Here is a 16684-nt window from a genome sequence, read left to right on the forward strand (position 1 = left end):
CGACATTGTGTATAAATCGTGTAATACGGAAAACGTAGAATGTCGAATTAATCAATCCTCTTGGCTTTAATCAATTAGAAATTAAAATTAACATAGAAGAGACTATAGAAATATTGTCCTATTTTTTAAATAACATTTTTAATAATTTTTGTTTCTCCTTTTTACAGTGGTTTTATGCGGTCGATATGCAAAATCGTGAAAGAAGCAATTCGAAGAGCGAAGATAACGTTTTGGAAGGCAGGACATCTCAAGTTGAAGATAATCTCGAAACCAGGTAAACGAGCCATTAATTCTGTCTCGATAATTTTAAATCAAATGACAATTTATTTCTGGCACTCGCCGACTCTCTTGTCTCTGTGCTACATCAATTAGAAATTAAAATTGACATAGAAGAGGCTACAAATATTGTCGTATTTGTTAAATAAAATTTTTAATAATTTTTGATTCTCCTTTTTACAGTGATTTTATGCGGTCGATATGCAAAATCGTGAAAGAAGCAATTCGAAGAGCGAGGATAACGTTTTGAAAGGCTGGAGATCTCAAGTTGAAGATAATCTCGAAACCAGGTAAACGAGCCATCAATTCTGTCTCGATAATTTTAAATCAAATGACAATTTATTTCTGGCACTCGCCGACCCTCTTGTCTCTGTGCTATATCAATTAGAAATTAAAATTGACATAAAAGAGGCTACAAATATTGTCGTATTTGTTAAATAAAATTTTTAATAATTTTTGATTCTCCTTTTTACAGTGGTTTTATGCGGTCGATATGCAAAATCGTGAAAGAAGCAATTCGAAGAGCGAGGATAACGTTTTGGAAGGCAGGACATTTCAAGTTGAAGATAATCTCGAAACCAGGTAAACGAGCCATCAATTCTGTCTCGATTATTTTAAATCAAATGACAATTTATTTCTGGCGCTCGCCGACTCTCTTGTCTCTGTGCTATATCAATTAGAAATTAAAATTGACATAGAAGAGGCTACAAATATCGTCGTATTTGTTAAATAAAATTTTTAATAATTTTTGATTCTCCTTTTTACAGTGGTTTTATGCGGTCGATATGCAAAATCGTGAAAGAAGCAATTCGAAGAGCGAGGATAACGTTTTGGAAGGCAGGAGATCTCAAGTTGAAGATAATCTCGAAACCAGGTAAACGAGCCATTAATTCCGTCTCGATAATTTTAAATCAAATGACAATTCATTTCTGGCACTCGCCGACCCTCTTGTCTCTGTGTGCCATGGTTCATCAAACATTGTTGCTACCGTGAACCGTCGCGCACGACGGTTGATCCAAGCCTGTCGTAGATAAACACGAGAACATTTTACACGGAGAACACGACGTCTTCCTTTCCCTTCGCGTCGTAGAGGGGATTAAAAAGACGGCGATTAGTCAAGCGAAATCGTCCATCGCGTCTGAACATACGAAGAACACATGCGACTTGAGTTACGCGGCACCTCTCGAAATAGAGAGAGAAGGTAGGGGTAGAAGAAGTCGACGAGACCGAAAGTACCGACTCTCCACATTCTTTCCGGCTAACCGCCTACTTAATTAAAACAACATTAAGCCGGCCGGCTTGCGCCGAGAACGATGCTGTCCATGGACCGTGCAGCAGACAGACGAAACGAGAAAGAGTTGCGGTGGAACGCGAATGGGTGGGAGGGAGGGTGGTTGCAAAGCGGCTTTTAAATCTCGGCTGCAACTGCTGCTGCTACTGGCTGCTGCGGCCGCTGAATCGGCTCGTAAAGTCCGCGCTGCTTATTAAATTAAGCTATGTCCAATCGATTCGTGGATTTTGTGGAATCGCAAATTCGGAGATTCGGGGAAGAGGCGAGATAACTCCGTTCAAAAGCGACTTCTCGATACGTTCCTCCCCTAATAAGAATGTCACGCGGGAGGGAGACAAGACATTTCTTCTTTCTCTTCTTTTTTTTTTCCTCCCCGTGATATCATCCAATTTATATGCAGCGTGTCGTAAGTTAGGCGGCTTATTAATTTACGTGCACCTGTCGGATGGATTGGGCAACCGTGACGCATTTGTTACTTGGAATTTGGCAGCGTTTTGCGCCATGTGTCACGACGCCTCTACACTTCGGTTAGTTGCCGACTATTAACAACCGCCTGGTTACTTAACGCGATACAGTTTCGTGCGTGTGAAATGCCGAGGGAATACGTAAAAATTACGGGAAAGCAAGTTTGTTCAATCATGCTGTAAACATGCGAGAGCCTCAAGAGAATCATGCTGCAATTTATTTATTACCTGGCATTCGTTCAAAGAAGTTTTTGCCAGGAGCGTTGTATTAAATCAAATAATCATTAGACGTAACAGGTAAAAGCGACACAAAAGATCTCTTCGTGACAGAGATAAATATAATTAACTGAAATTATTTGTATAACTAAATAAATAATTGAATATCCATGTTCCACATTTAAGATTTAAAAAATACGATCGTCTTTAAATTTCAATAAAATTTCAAATTACATTTGTTTTATATAGAAATCAGGACGTGTACACGGAGAAAATTTTCTCTTAGAATTTACCCTGAAAATTATGGTATCGTGGGACAATATGGTACAGGGAGAATTATAAAATTTCTAATTAATATTTTTTATTGTGAGAAATATTTAATCAGAGCAACTCTTATAAAATTCTTTCAATATCATATTGTCTCACGATTACCATGATTTTCAGGGTAAATACATAGTAATTTTTACTATGTACATTAGTAAAATTAATCGAACATTTTCTATCTTATTGTGATAAACATTAATCAAAGAAACTCTTATAAATTTTGTTCAATACCATATTGTCCCACGATTACCATGATTTTTAGGGTAATAAATTCCAAGAGAAAATTCTCTCTGTGTATTAATTTAAATGAAGGATCAAAAGGCCACATTTAAAAGTGACTAGACTATGAAGCACTCGCATTAGATATATTTTTGCAACAGCTATTTGAAAGCAGCCTACGCGCAGTTTCATAGATTTCTCTCTGTCCGCTCACATCCCGAGTGACCGAGCGGTTAAATTCGCATCTAATTTACGCGCGCGTTTAATCTTTTGATGGTAGCACTCGATTTGCCGTTCAGGTGGTACACGTTGGATATATTTCCGCGAAATCGAGCCGGTCTCGCTGGTTTTACCGCTGCTAATAGGCTAACAATTCTGCTCGCTAGAAATAGCATATATGAGGCTAGCCAATTAAATGCAACGGCAAGAGGCCCCTCTTCACGGCCGTGACACTTAGCGGTCTTAAGTAGCGAGATTTAGAGACGGCAGGTGCTTTCGATACTGTACTCCACCCTTCGTTCTCCTCTCTCTTTCTCTCTTGTTCTCCATCTCCTACGCCTTCCCTCGCTCGCAGAGTTTCATCCCTGCCGGGCGCCCCGAGGAAAAACACGTGAATGCTTGCCGCCGCTTTGGCACAAGCATCGCCTTGCGTATTAATAATGAGCGTTTGACGCCGCGCCAGAGCCAAGCTTTTACATCTCTGAAAGAGCCGGGAGAGCTGACGGCCGAGCCGGATGAGGAATCTCGTCGGCGTGGCGTGGCAGAGCTCGGAGCCACGCGATGCCGATGCGATAGTTGCGAAAATTCAATTGTCTCTGGAAACGAATTATTATACATTCCGCTATTCGCCTGATACGTCTTAGAGGAATTGACGAATGACGATATGGGATATTAGGTCAGACTACTATGGCCGTTCAACTTTACAGTTTGATAAACCACAGGGTGTCGTAAATGTGTCTAACACCTAGGTCCATTTGTGGTTCATTGCATCAGGTAAATAGATATGTCGATGTTAGAATTTATTATGTAAGGAGTTGAAGAAGTTAATAATTTTTCAACGATTGAGTGAAAAAATCTTACCATTGTTTTTTTCAATCCCTCAAATAATAAATTCTAATTATTTAAAATAAATTCTAATATCGATGTATCTATTGCACTCTGATGCAACAATTATAAATTGGACTTATAGTTGTTATACATTCTTATGACATAAATCTTGCGGTTATAAAAAATACTTAAACAATTTTAATGTTCTAAGATTTCAAAGATATCTAATGAAGGACTATAATTGTATGATATTTGATATAGAAATATTTCAACTAAAAATATTGTACAATTATCTTACTAATAATATTTTACAATAAATCCCATATTAATCTTACATATGTAAAATTGAATTTCGGTTAAAATCAGCTGATTTTTTCAGATGTTGTAACTTATTGACCAGTTCAAAGATGAAATAGCTGCAAAGATAAATGAACAATTACTGAGTTACAGCCAGTCAAACAATTCGCAAAGCTCGAGTTCTTCGTATTTAATTGTCTGTAAATCAGAAATTCTATTATTTAGCTTTGCCCTATTACATTTTTGATTGAGTAGATCATAAGTTACAACATATAGAAAAACCAGCTGATTTAATCGAAATCCATTTTTACATAAGATTAATGCAAGGTACTTTGCAATATTTCTTTCATATCTGAATGTGTAATTTATTGTGGAAAGCTTTCTCTTTGTAAATAATTTATAAATAATTTATAAAAAAATTATCAAAATTAAAAATATATATTACGATAATAATATCATATGTCTAAATGTGTTTTACCAATAAAAAATCACTTTGTCATAAAATTTTCACAGTTTCCACAACAAATTAATAAAAAATATTTTTTCCTGTTCTCCAACTTTAACCCTCACGAACATTTACGAAAAACATAGCGTAGAATGAGGTCTAACTTCGCTTTAGCGTTATTATATCATTCTTTGTTTCTCTATCTTGATCGTCGTGGTTGTAAACGTAATAATTTAAGTAGATCAATTTTGTCGGGTGCGTGGAGGGAAAAAGTAAAGACGCGACGCGGAGAGAGCGAGAGGTCCTAATTGCGTGCCAGCTTACGGATAGTCGTGTATATGCGAAAGAGAGCACCCTCGTGTGCACTCGTATCAAAGATGGCGAAAAAATACAAGGCGGTCCCTCTTCTTCTGATATCAGTGGAAAAATAACCGCCTACAAGTACGTACTTAGCGAGTCGTTATGTCGCGCAGCGGAGCGTAGCTCCTTCGGGAACTCGCTACGTTCATTCGCCACAGTCGTGCTTCGTGTACATTGCGCCCAATCGTCTCGTCCAACGTGCTCGACATGCACGTATTGTATACGTGCCTCTTTATTGCACGAAGGAAAAAAAAGAGAAGATGCAAAATAAAACGATCGTATAACTTCATTGATCAATTCGTCGTCCATTGTCGCGTCAGAATTTTTTTATAAAAATTCTTTTCATTCATATACATAGATAATGCATTTTTTCATTCAATATTAATAATGCTTTATCAAAATTTTATTTTAATTGAAACAAAGTGTTGATAAAAAAAAAGGGAAGATTTAGATAATTATTTTATATTAATGAATTTTGAGCGTCATATAATAAATTATAAATAGCTATCTTTCCTCACAATATCTCTTTGGTGAGGAAAAAAATAATTACGCTCAATAAAAAATTCACAATGTTTTTATATTTTGTAAAAATTGCAATTTTTCTTAATTTTTAAATTTTTATTTTTGAGTTTCGTGAAATATTCGATTCATTTTTTTTGTTCGCAATGAACGATCGATCGAACAGGCGGTATTTTTGTGGCGATTTTCGCCATTGGCTGTCGAGGGAGCATCCAATGCTCTTGCGGTCGTATTCTCGTTTCTCTTTCAAGGTTTTCATTGGACAATGATCAGCTGCGTCTGTCAGGTGTCTTAATAAAGGCGCGGATATAGATTCTTCCCCCTTATTTTCGACGGATGGATCACCAGTTGAGTTCCCCGAGATCTTTCGTTTCGGCCGCCGTTCCTAAAGTAACGTTAATTCGGAGCGAGAGGTAGAAAAAGGAGTAAACAGGTGGCTGGCACAGTTGTAACGTATAATAAAGAAGTAATTCCTTCAAAAAGATCGCCATTGATATTTCAAAGTTATAGACGGATATTTTCTTTCCCTTTTTATACTAATTAATTTATCATTGTGCATTGCTCAACAAAATAAAAATATGCTGTCTCAATATATAAGTTTGCCTGTTTGTAGTCGATGAGATCAACATATATGTAAAATTATTATCTTAAAGTCTTCAATGGAAAAAAATACTATATAAGAATATAAATTATTATCTTGAAGTCTTAAATGGAAAAAATATGATGTAAGAATATATGTATACATACATACTTATAAGAAATTTTAAAGAGAGCTTTCCATTTAGATGGCTGCAAAAAAAATAGATTACTCTGATATATATAGATTGTTTGAAAAATTATAGACACTCCTATTATAAGATATAAAAATAGCCTCCTATTATATTTTAGAAATATCTATATATCGCTCATCAAGCAGTCTGATATTTCCGGTGAATCATTGTTATCGCGTTTTGGCGCTTCCACGAAATTTATGCAAATTTAGTGAAAAACCCCCTAAACGTTGTTTCGAACGAACTCCAACGAGAAGAAACGCACAGTAGGCAATTAAACTCCGTTGCTAACAACTCGCAACTCGTAGTCTCGTTATCCAACGAAGGCTTGGATGCGATGTCTGGGGTAGATAGGCGAACGTATGCACGCTGCAAATTAAATGTTTGGCATAAACCAACGAGGGGTTGATACTTACAATTAGTACATATACTCGGAGAATATTCTCTTTTTTTTCTTTCCGTTCATTACACACGCGCAACGAATATTCCATATTCGTTTCATTTGCAAAGTACACATTGACAATTTTATTAATAGATGCATATAAGTTCCTATTTTTATTTAAAAAATTATATCATCTGCAATTAACGAGAAACTCGATCTCTACCTCTTAAAATAAAATTGACAAAAAAAGACAATTCGCGATTACGTTAACAAGTTAGCAGGATATTTTGACAGAACAGTGAGCCTCGGTTTATCATTATTACGACAGTCAAGTGCCGTCACAGTGCGAGTCACACTGACATTCTGTATACGTCGCAAAAAAAAATATCGTTTTTTAGCCGCATCTCGTCCGCGACTGCGGCAGAAACGCGAAGAAGGTGGGGGGTTATAAGCGTTAAAATTGCAAAATTGCATCGCCATTGTGCGGTGATCGCGCGTTCTGAACTGTCTCGAAGGTTTTTGACATTTATGACGGCGCGTGATTTACGATTTATTTATGCCGCGGACTCCTCTTTGTAATAATAATACCAGGCGCGGGAGAAAGAAGGAGAGAGACGGACGGTTCTGACGCAGAAAAGGAAGCTACCCCTCTTACGAGCAAACGACAGCCATTTTAAGAGACACTTAACTCTCTTTAGTGCTCCTGGGAACAACGGCAATCTCCATATAAAATTCGATTCTCGGCGTTGAGTGCCCGTAGACAGATGATGACTCGTCTCAGACCGAATGCGCGGGCGTGTCTCCCTTTACGGATGCATAAAAGTTGTATTAAGTAACACCGTAACAACGTGTTTAGAGCTCGTTTCTCGCGATACCGGAATTGTTATTTGGAAATTTTAGATCCACTCTTCCTACATGTACATTATTAAATATATGTACTTAAATATATACCTAGAATAATATAAAGAGTTAAGGAAAATTTTCTTACTAGATTAATTACATCTTCAAAAAGCGAATTTAGTAAGCAATTTTGTGTGCGATGCTAGAGAGACTCTAAACAATAGCTTCTTTCTAAATAATTTTAATTGTTTTAATAAATACTTGACGCAATTTAATACTAAATTACACAAGATAGATCGCTGTTTTTTCACAATATGAACAGCCAGATGAAGATATTTTAAATTCCCCAATAGCCTTTTATAAATTCATAATATCTTAATATCTTAATGAAACGTAATCTTCTTGCGCTATTTAAATTCTCATTTATCTGGCAATTATACTTTCTTATTTTTATAAGATCCAGGTGAGGTTTATAAATCAATATTGCAGTTGATAAATGATACGCCGTTTGCTCAAGGAAGGGAAAGCAGCCGAGTGTCGAGATACGCAAGGAGACTGTTGTCCGTGTGTCTCAAAATAAGAACAGAACAGCTCGAGGGCACAATTAATCACGCCGAAAAGAGCGCGGCCTTCCGGGGTTTTATTAACCAATTACTCGGGATGTAGTATATTCGATGCTTCGAATAAATAGCCGGCAAACAGCGTCCGGAATTCATTAGCGGGTCGTTCGACCACCAACGCCAACTTCATTACTCATACTACGTATTTACGCGTCTATCAATTAAAGTGCCCAATTTGGGGAACGACGCGAAACAAGATTATTTCGCTGCGCCGTATCAATTTGCAAGTAGTCGCGTACTCCGAATTTTGGATTTTTGCATTTACATTTAACGACAAAAATGTCGCATTCGAGAGAGGTAAACAAGAATTAAATTATAATTTCTCCCCCCTGTGGACCAGAAACATTAATTGTATCGATGATGAAGATTTTGTAATTTCTATCAATTTTCGCAGAAATTATTTTTTAAATATCTGCTTTTTTATTTTATTAATAGTGGGAGTTAAATAAATCTCTTTATGAAAAAAAAAGAAAAATTGTTATATTTACAATTAGTGGATAAAACATAAAACAAACAAATTAAATCGAATGCTAATTTTGCAAAATTGTATAAGTTATATCTTGGAGCTAAAAACATCCACCAATATGCATATATTATTGCTAAGTTGTGGTTTATATTTACTGCGCTATTTAAAAATCTTCAAATATCGACAAAGACGCATATGTGCGCGTTTTTTTGTCTCCCTTACCCAAAAGCCTTTTTGCTTTAACCGCGCATATACGGCACTTTTGTGAAATCATCGCCATCCTGCCATCGTCAAATCAAAATTTTGCCAAACCACGTTGGTCAGCCTCAGGAACCTTGGACGTATTCTTGCGTGTAAAAGCCACTGTTATTACTATAACTTCTGAATGGTATTTCTCCGTGGAGATTCGACCACTAAGGCCGGTTTTCTTTCGTGTCTCCGTACAAGATGAAGCATACACAATGTTCGTATTGTTCGCGTTGATTACCGCGCATTCGATGCAATTCAATGCTCGTGTCTCTAATTTATATATCCTTAAGGCATTATTAATTTTCTTCGCTCGTTTTATTCATACCGTTTCCGCGGAAATTTCTTGCCCCGGCAAAGAGAGAGAGAGAGAGAGATTTATAAAAATAATTCCGTAATTTGTAACTCGAATTTTATTTACGGCGCGCGAAACGACTTAAAAACGGAAGGAAGAACCGGGCCCGAGGTAAAGGCGAAAAGGCCGATAATGAAGGATACTTACTGGCGTTACAGTAGCGGCAAATATTATTATGATCATTATGGAGGCAACACGCAGCATCGAATATGTTATTCGAGAAACCTTCCAGATAAACGAGGCACTTCCTTTCTCACCGTTCTCACTTATCTTCGTTAAGCGTGTCAGCTTGACAGGCTAGTATCGAACGTAGCAAGCCCGTGCCCCAGGTACATAAATGAGAGCACGCATACACAAGTACGCAAATATCGATGCCTACGCAAGCTATCGAGACCACATCCACGTAAATAATCCTTGTAAATCCTTCAGAAATTCCCTCTTCAGATAAATGCCTACGTTTTAACTTTTAACGAAATTATATGTATATATTATAATTCCTGCGAAGATATATATTTTATCTTTTTTAAAATAAATGTGTATATATATATATATATATAGGTAATACATATGGAATGTAATTGGTCAGAAAGGTGTGTATTTCGCGGATAAAAAAAATTTTATTTTATACAGCATGTATAACTGACATAAAGTGTTATTTGGAGACAATTTTTCCTCGACAAAAATATCGAGGCATCGATAATTTGCGATTGAAAATAAAGGGTTTTTCGCAAACTAAGCCTCTAATTAATTTCAAGTAGAATTTACTTGAATAATATTTAAATCTAAGGTTTAGTTATAGATGCCAAAAATTGGGAACACGCAGAAAATCGTCTCCAAATAACGAGATCAACTTTCGGCGTGACACTTTATTATGTCAGACCATCCTGTATAAATAGAAATGACAGAACTTTAGAATAATTGCGCATAACAAAAGTGCTAGGATGTTAAAGTATACTATTATTGTATGCAGCATGTCTGACATAAAGTGTTATTTCGAGACAATTTTTCCTCGACAAAAATATCGAGGCATCGATAGTTTGCGATTGAAAATAAAGGGTTTTTCGCAAACTAAGCCTCTCTAATTAATTTCAAGTAGAGTTTACTTGAATAATATTTAAATCTAAGGTTTAGTTATAGATGCCAAAAATTAGGAACACGCAGAAAATCGTCTCCAAATAACGAGATCAACTTTCGGCGTGACACTTTATTATGTCAGACCACCCTGTATAAATAGAAATGACAGAACTTTAGAATAATTGCGCATAACAAAAGTGCTAGGATGTTAAAGTATACTACTATTGTATGCTACATTTTTTCGATCTCTCCCTCTTCCATTTCTATATATATCCTTCGTTACTTTTCGCGGAATAATCTTTCACGTTTGACACATAGCGGGGGGAGGACAGGACGAAAGAATCGGACGAGCGAATATTACACGTGGTAGCCAGTATATCCACAGTCGGGCTGGTATATCGTAAAGCGTTAGCGTGGTTAGCACACGCGGGGCCTTAGTAACTCGCGCCGCTCGCTCGCGGCGAGCTTAGCGTGGGCGTGCATACCATCGTACGCGCGATGCGATGCGATGTGTGGCACGATGTTGCGCTGTTGTGTGTCTCGTCTCTATGATCCTCTCTCTCTCTCTCGCTCGCTGCGCGCCTCTCTTACCTGCACACGTTGGCGCTGGGTGGTGGAGGCACCGGCGGCGGCACCCTTTGATCTCCCTGGCCACGCCCCCTTTTTTCATTTTTTTCACTCCTTAAAAGGCAGATGGACAAAGTGTATTGTAAAGTGGGCAGCGCGCTCGGAAAGACAGCGCAGGTGGGAAGGAGAGAGAGAGAATAGGGGGATAAAGGGGAAACGAGAGAGGAGATGCGCGTGGAGATGCGGATGAGGTATAAGGAATAGGATGCGAGAGAGCGAGAGGAGACGAGCTCTACGCTGTAGGTGAAGCTGCTGGCTCCGTGTCCAGTTACAATTATTAAGGACTCTCCTCGCCGCGCAGGAAGGAAGAAGAGGATGGAGGAAGAAGGAGGCAAGAATCGGGCGAATGCTTCGCTAATTATCCGATCCCGCGTCTCGGGGCTAATGGGCCGGGGGGTGAAGAAGGCGAGAGGAAGTGAGAGAAAGAAAGAGAGAAAGTGAGAAGAGAGAGCGACTGGCCAGCAATATCCAATTGATCATCCGACAAACCTTCTGATGAACGAGGAACTTCCTATCCCACCATCTCGGTCGCTCATCTCGGCATAAAGTCGCTACTCCGCGATAGAAGATGCTTCTTCAGACAGGTTGATTTCCGTAATTTTAATTTCAATCAGTATCGCAACATTTTTCTCATTAGGAATAATTAAATAATCGATCAAACTAGGGAAGAATTGAATTTATTAATCTTCACGACGTTTCGTCGATTCGAGTCTTGGCTAGTTTGGTCGATTATTTCATTATTTCTATTTACTGACTAGCGACTGAAAACAATTACGTACATTTTTCTTATTGTTAGACGAATGATTGATTTACTATACACGGATGCTAATCAATAAATTGCATCACCTTGAAACTAGGATGCATATTTAAAATGTATTACGAATGTATTTTTCATCTTGGCACAAAATTGCTACTCCACGATAGAAGATGCTTCTTCAGACAGGTTGATTTAATTTTAATTTTATTCATATCGCAACATTTTTCTCGTTGTTAGACGAATTTTTGATTTATACACGGATCAATAAATTGCATCACATTGAAACTAGGATGCACATTTAAAATATATTATGAATGTATTTTTATCTCGGTACTCTGCAATAGATGCTTCTTCAGACAGGTTGATTTAATTTTAATTTCATCCATATCGCAACATTCTTCCCATTGTTAGACGAATCATTGATTTACTATACACGGATGCTAATCAATAAATTGCATCACGTTGAAACTAGGATGCACATTTAAAATATATTATGAATGTATTTTTATCTCGGTACTCTGCAATAGATGCTTCTTCAGACAGGTTGATTTAATTTTAATTTCATCCATATCGTAACATTCTTCCCATTGTTAGACGAATCATTGATTTACTATACACGGATGCTAATCAATAAATTGCATCACGTTGAAACTAAGATGCACATTTAAAATGTATTACGAATGTATTTTTCATCTTGGCACAAAATTGCTACTCCACGATAGAAGATGCTTCTTCAGACAGGTTGATTTAATTTTAATTTCATTCATATCGCAACATTTTTCCCATTGTTAGACGAATTATTGATTTACTATACACGGATCAATAAATTGCATCACGTTGAAACTAGGACATTTAAAATGCATCACGTTGAAATTAGCACATTTAAAATGTATTATGAATGTACTTTTATCTCGGTACAAAGTCGCTACTCTGCAATAGATGCTTCTTCAAACAGGTTGATATAATTTTAATTTTATATCGCAACATGTTTCCCATTGTTAGACGAATTATTGATTTACTATACACGGATCAATAAGTTGCATCATGTTGAAACTAGGATGCACATTTAAAATGTATCATGAATGTATTTTTATCTCGGTACTCTGCAATAGATGCTTCTTCAGACAGGTTGATTTAATTTTAATTTCATCCATATCGCAACATTCTTCCCATTGTTAGACGAATCATTGATTTACTATACACGGATGCTAATCAATAAATTGCATCACGTTGAAACTAGGATGCACATTAAAAATGATTTATTACGAATATATTTCGCAACATATATAATTGACTCCTTTTTACTAAAACCTAAAAGCGTGGCATTTAAATCAAGCGATGAAAGAAGACACTGTCTATGCAATATCCAATAAAAACCGCGCGCAGCGGTTTACTGGTAAAACGAAGGAACGAACGACAATGCACGGCTAATGTTCGCTCCATCGATTAAATCGTGTACGAATTATTGATGGCCGAGGGACGCGCAGACATGGCAATTTCATCGGGAATACCAGCCAATGGCGGATGGTTCTCCGTACACCATAATTAGTTTTCAACTACGAAGCTAACGACGAGCACAACTCGATGGAAGACGCGCGATTAAAGGTCGCGACGGAGGAAAGTTCGGAACAACTCGATCGAGGAAAAACGAGGGAGAAAAGTAGAAAAAAAACAAGGGGAAAAAGGAAAGAGAAAGAGAGAGAGAGAGAGGCACGCAAATAGAGAAACCGCCTTTTTAATAATATGAAATTTGCTCGGGGATGTTAAAAAAGTTGGCGCAGGAAATAAAGTAGTTTCCTCGCGCACACGCGGCCATATTATTCGCTATGTTATTCAACAATTACTACGTAATAAGATAAGAGACATCAACGGCTAATGTGCAATAGGCTAAGTATGTGATTCAGATGCTTACGCAGTAGTTGGCTACTTCCGTATCCTGTCGATTTCATTTCGATTCGAGTATGTTCGCTTTTCTCATTTTGTCGACGTCAAAAAATTTCAATAGCGAAGTTCTAGGTATTTAGCAAGAATACTATATCGAAGGATATTTTATATGCGATATGCATATTCTCATTATATTAAACGCAAACCATTTGAATCTGAGTTTTTTTATTACTTATTTATATAACATTTAATTTTATTTATTAAATATATTATAATATTATATACTATATATAAAATATAATATATTATATAATATAAACGGAAAAAAAGAATTAGCTACCATAGCTAAATTTTAGCTGTCCATATATTACAACCTGAAATTTAGTTATCGTGCCTAAATTTTAGCTATGGTAACTAATATTTTTTAGCCATAGTTTAAGCTAAAATTTAGCTATGGTATATAGCTAATTTTTTTTTCCGTGAATATATAAAGAAATATAAATTTATTTCTTTGATTATTAAAGATTAGATGTAAACATAAGATAAAAATTAAATAGACACGCTTAGCAATGAATCATTTAAGTGAATGATGAACGTATATCGATATATAAATCTCGAATTATTATAAAATTTAATTTCTATGTATAGAAATTTAATTGAATCTATATAGAAGGACTCGACAATAGATAAAACGATAAGAACTAAAAAGCTATGTCGATGTTTCTTCATTTGTTATGAAATCTTATTAGCATTTAATTATTAAGTTCCTTAATTAATCTATAATTATAATCAAAATGCATAAAGATATCAACACCATTTTTACAGCTTATTATTTCGACTTTCAGACCTGGTTTCGTTAATGTTATAATGACGTAGTTAATTGAATGGGTATATAGTTGGAGAATAATTACAATTACTGACTGCTCTTCCGATTGCTATAATTTTTGTCAGAATACGTTATTTCGAGATTCGTATCATAACTTGTAAATTGCAAGAAATTGATTCATGTGATTTCGTATGCAATCCTGCACTATCTTATCGATTGCATTAACTACGTGGCTGTGAGGAATACAAATTTTCTTCTCCCCCTCCCCCCATGTAACAGTTCTAGCGTATAATTGTAAAAAATTTATATTCAGTAACTGGAAACGTATAAACTTTTACTATTTATATAGCATCGTCTGTTCCACTATTACAATTGAAGTTATAAGAGTAGAAATTTTCTTTAGTAAGAGAGAACTTTTTTTTTTAGAACAATCGCAATTCACGTAAACTCGCATTAAACTCTTGGACATAATAATATCTGTCAGATCTGTCTTCGTAAAATCTATATTATTCGCTTTAGCGACCTTTTAGATTAATCGAGGTTCATAAATAAGTAATAAAAAGAATAAAAAAATTAATTATGTACTCTGTACATCTAGATTAATTTCCAATTGAATTTTTCGATTAAATAACCAATATTCGCGCATCATATAAATATGGTTTTTTATGTGCACTTCGAGACTTTTACTCTTATTAACGGTATATTCTATTGCAAATAAGGCCATCGAAGCGGTCCTTATTCTGATACAAAAGTTTGCTGCCGTCGTATCCGTTTCAGAGCCGTAACGTTTTCATAATTACATCACGGGGGGATATTACGTAGTACAGACAGGAAAATTCAATCACGTTATCGACGTTGACGTGTAACAGCTGCGCGCAAACCGCCGACTCATTCCGCAATTTCTGTCATACGAGTGGGATCGAAACAAGGCGGCAATTAGGCAGCTATCAAAGAGTTATATTGAAACGAGAAAATCCATCAGGCCTTCTTCCTTCATATACTTACCTACACCGATATTAAGCGACACTTTATTACGCGTGACTAAACCTAATTTGATACACATCGCAATCTGAATGAATTGGCCGTTCAAATTTGAGAACATAAATCTATGAGTGAAAAATATACACGAAAACAATTAGCTACTATAGCTAAATTTGAGCTGCCCCTATACATTACTTCAAACTTAATTATCATGCTTAAATTTTAGCTATGGTATAACTAATTTTTTAGCTATAGTTTAACAGAGAATTCTAATTAGAAAGAACTAAATTTAATTTGCACTAAATATTGCAGGATTTTAAGTATAAATAGAGATAAACTAATTTCAGAATATTTTGAAATAATGATGATAAATATTTTATCGTATTTATGATAGCAGAGAAAATCGAATATATATGAACTTAATAAATCATTCCCAATGATTATGTAATTAGTCGATAATTGCACTAGGTCGTAATCATCAATTTAGTATCGAACAATATAATATTATCGATTATTATATACCACTGACAATAAGTCTTGAAACGCACATTGTCTCACATCAACGGATCTCTTTAATAAGTACCACTTTGTGTTTTGTAACTACTTAATTAAACGGGAAACAACACATCGTGGTTTAACACGAGCTCACGTAAATGCTGTCCCTCGATCGCGTAAATACAATTTACATCATTCCAGTCCTTGAAACATACGTTGCACGTTTGAATTTTATTTCGTGCACCTTATACGTGACATAAAGATATAACGCGAGACGAACCAATCCCTCGTCTCTACACGACGTTAATTATCGATGAAACGTAATTTGTCATCGATCACACACCGTCGCGTCGCGAAGTTCAGACGTGTGATGTAACGTGTAACGCGGCAAAAAAAAAAAAAAAAAATACGCATCTCTGTATCATCTTGAGTAACGAGTAACCTTTATACGTAGAAGGATCAGAAAAAGAAACGAGAAGGGTCGCGCCTTCGATCTTGACTCGCCATCTTATCCAATGGCTGAAGGATGTGGTTATTAAAATTGCAGGGGAGGAACGAACCACCGACCGGACTTCCTCGAGGACTTAACGAGTGTGTGTGCGTGCGTGCGCGCGCGAGAGTTCCAAGTCGGGATGACGACTTCTTCTTCTCGTGGGACGGAGCGAGGTAAGTCTCGGCTTGTTGACACAGAAAAATTTGCATGCACACGCATCGTCCTCGACGGCGACGTCGTGCACATCAAGCCGGCTCGTATCCATCGTTACACGCATATATAGCCTCTTCCAATGTCCCACCGTGTCATTAGCCCGGGGACGCAAAATGGAGCGCAAAAGTGTACAAAAGTCGTGAGAGAGACGCTGCGCTTCGGGGCGCGCGCGGTCATTTCCCTCTTTTTCTTCCTTC

The 16684-nt window shown here is 36.6% G+C and overlaps 1 long non-coding RNA gene across 1 annotated transcript; it reads left to right on the plus strand.

Moving 5' to 3' along the window:
• The first annotated feature begins 464 nt into the window (after positions 1–464).
• Positions 465–16441, plus strand: LOC114936630 (uncharacterized). The gene is made up of 4 exons (XR_014926232.1): positions 465–566; positions 752–858; positions 1044–1150; positions 16329–16441. It is a non-coding gene; the product is annotated as an uncharacterized LOC114936630 (long non-coding RNA).
• Positions 16442–16684: the final 243 nt, after the last annotated feature.

This window comes from Nylanderia fulva, unplaced genomic scaffold (assembly GCF_048542155.1).
Source record: "Nylanderia fulva isolate GAGA-0341 unplaced genomic scaffold, ASM4854215v1 Scaffold8, whole genome shotgun sequence".
Taxonomy (NCBI): Eukaryota; Metazoa; Arthropoda; class Insecta; order Hymenoptera; family Formicidae; genus Nylanderia; species Nylanderia fulva.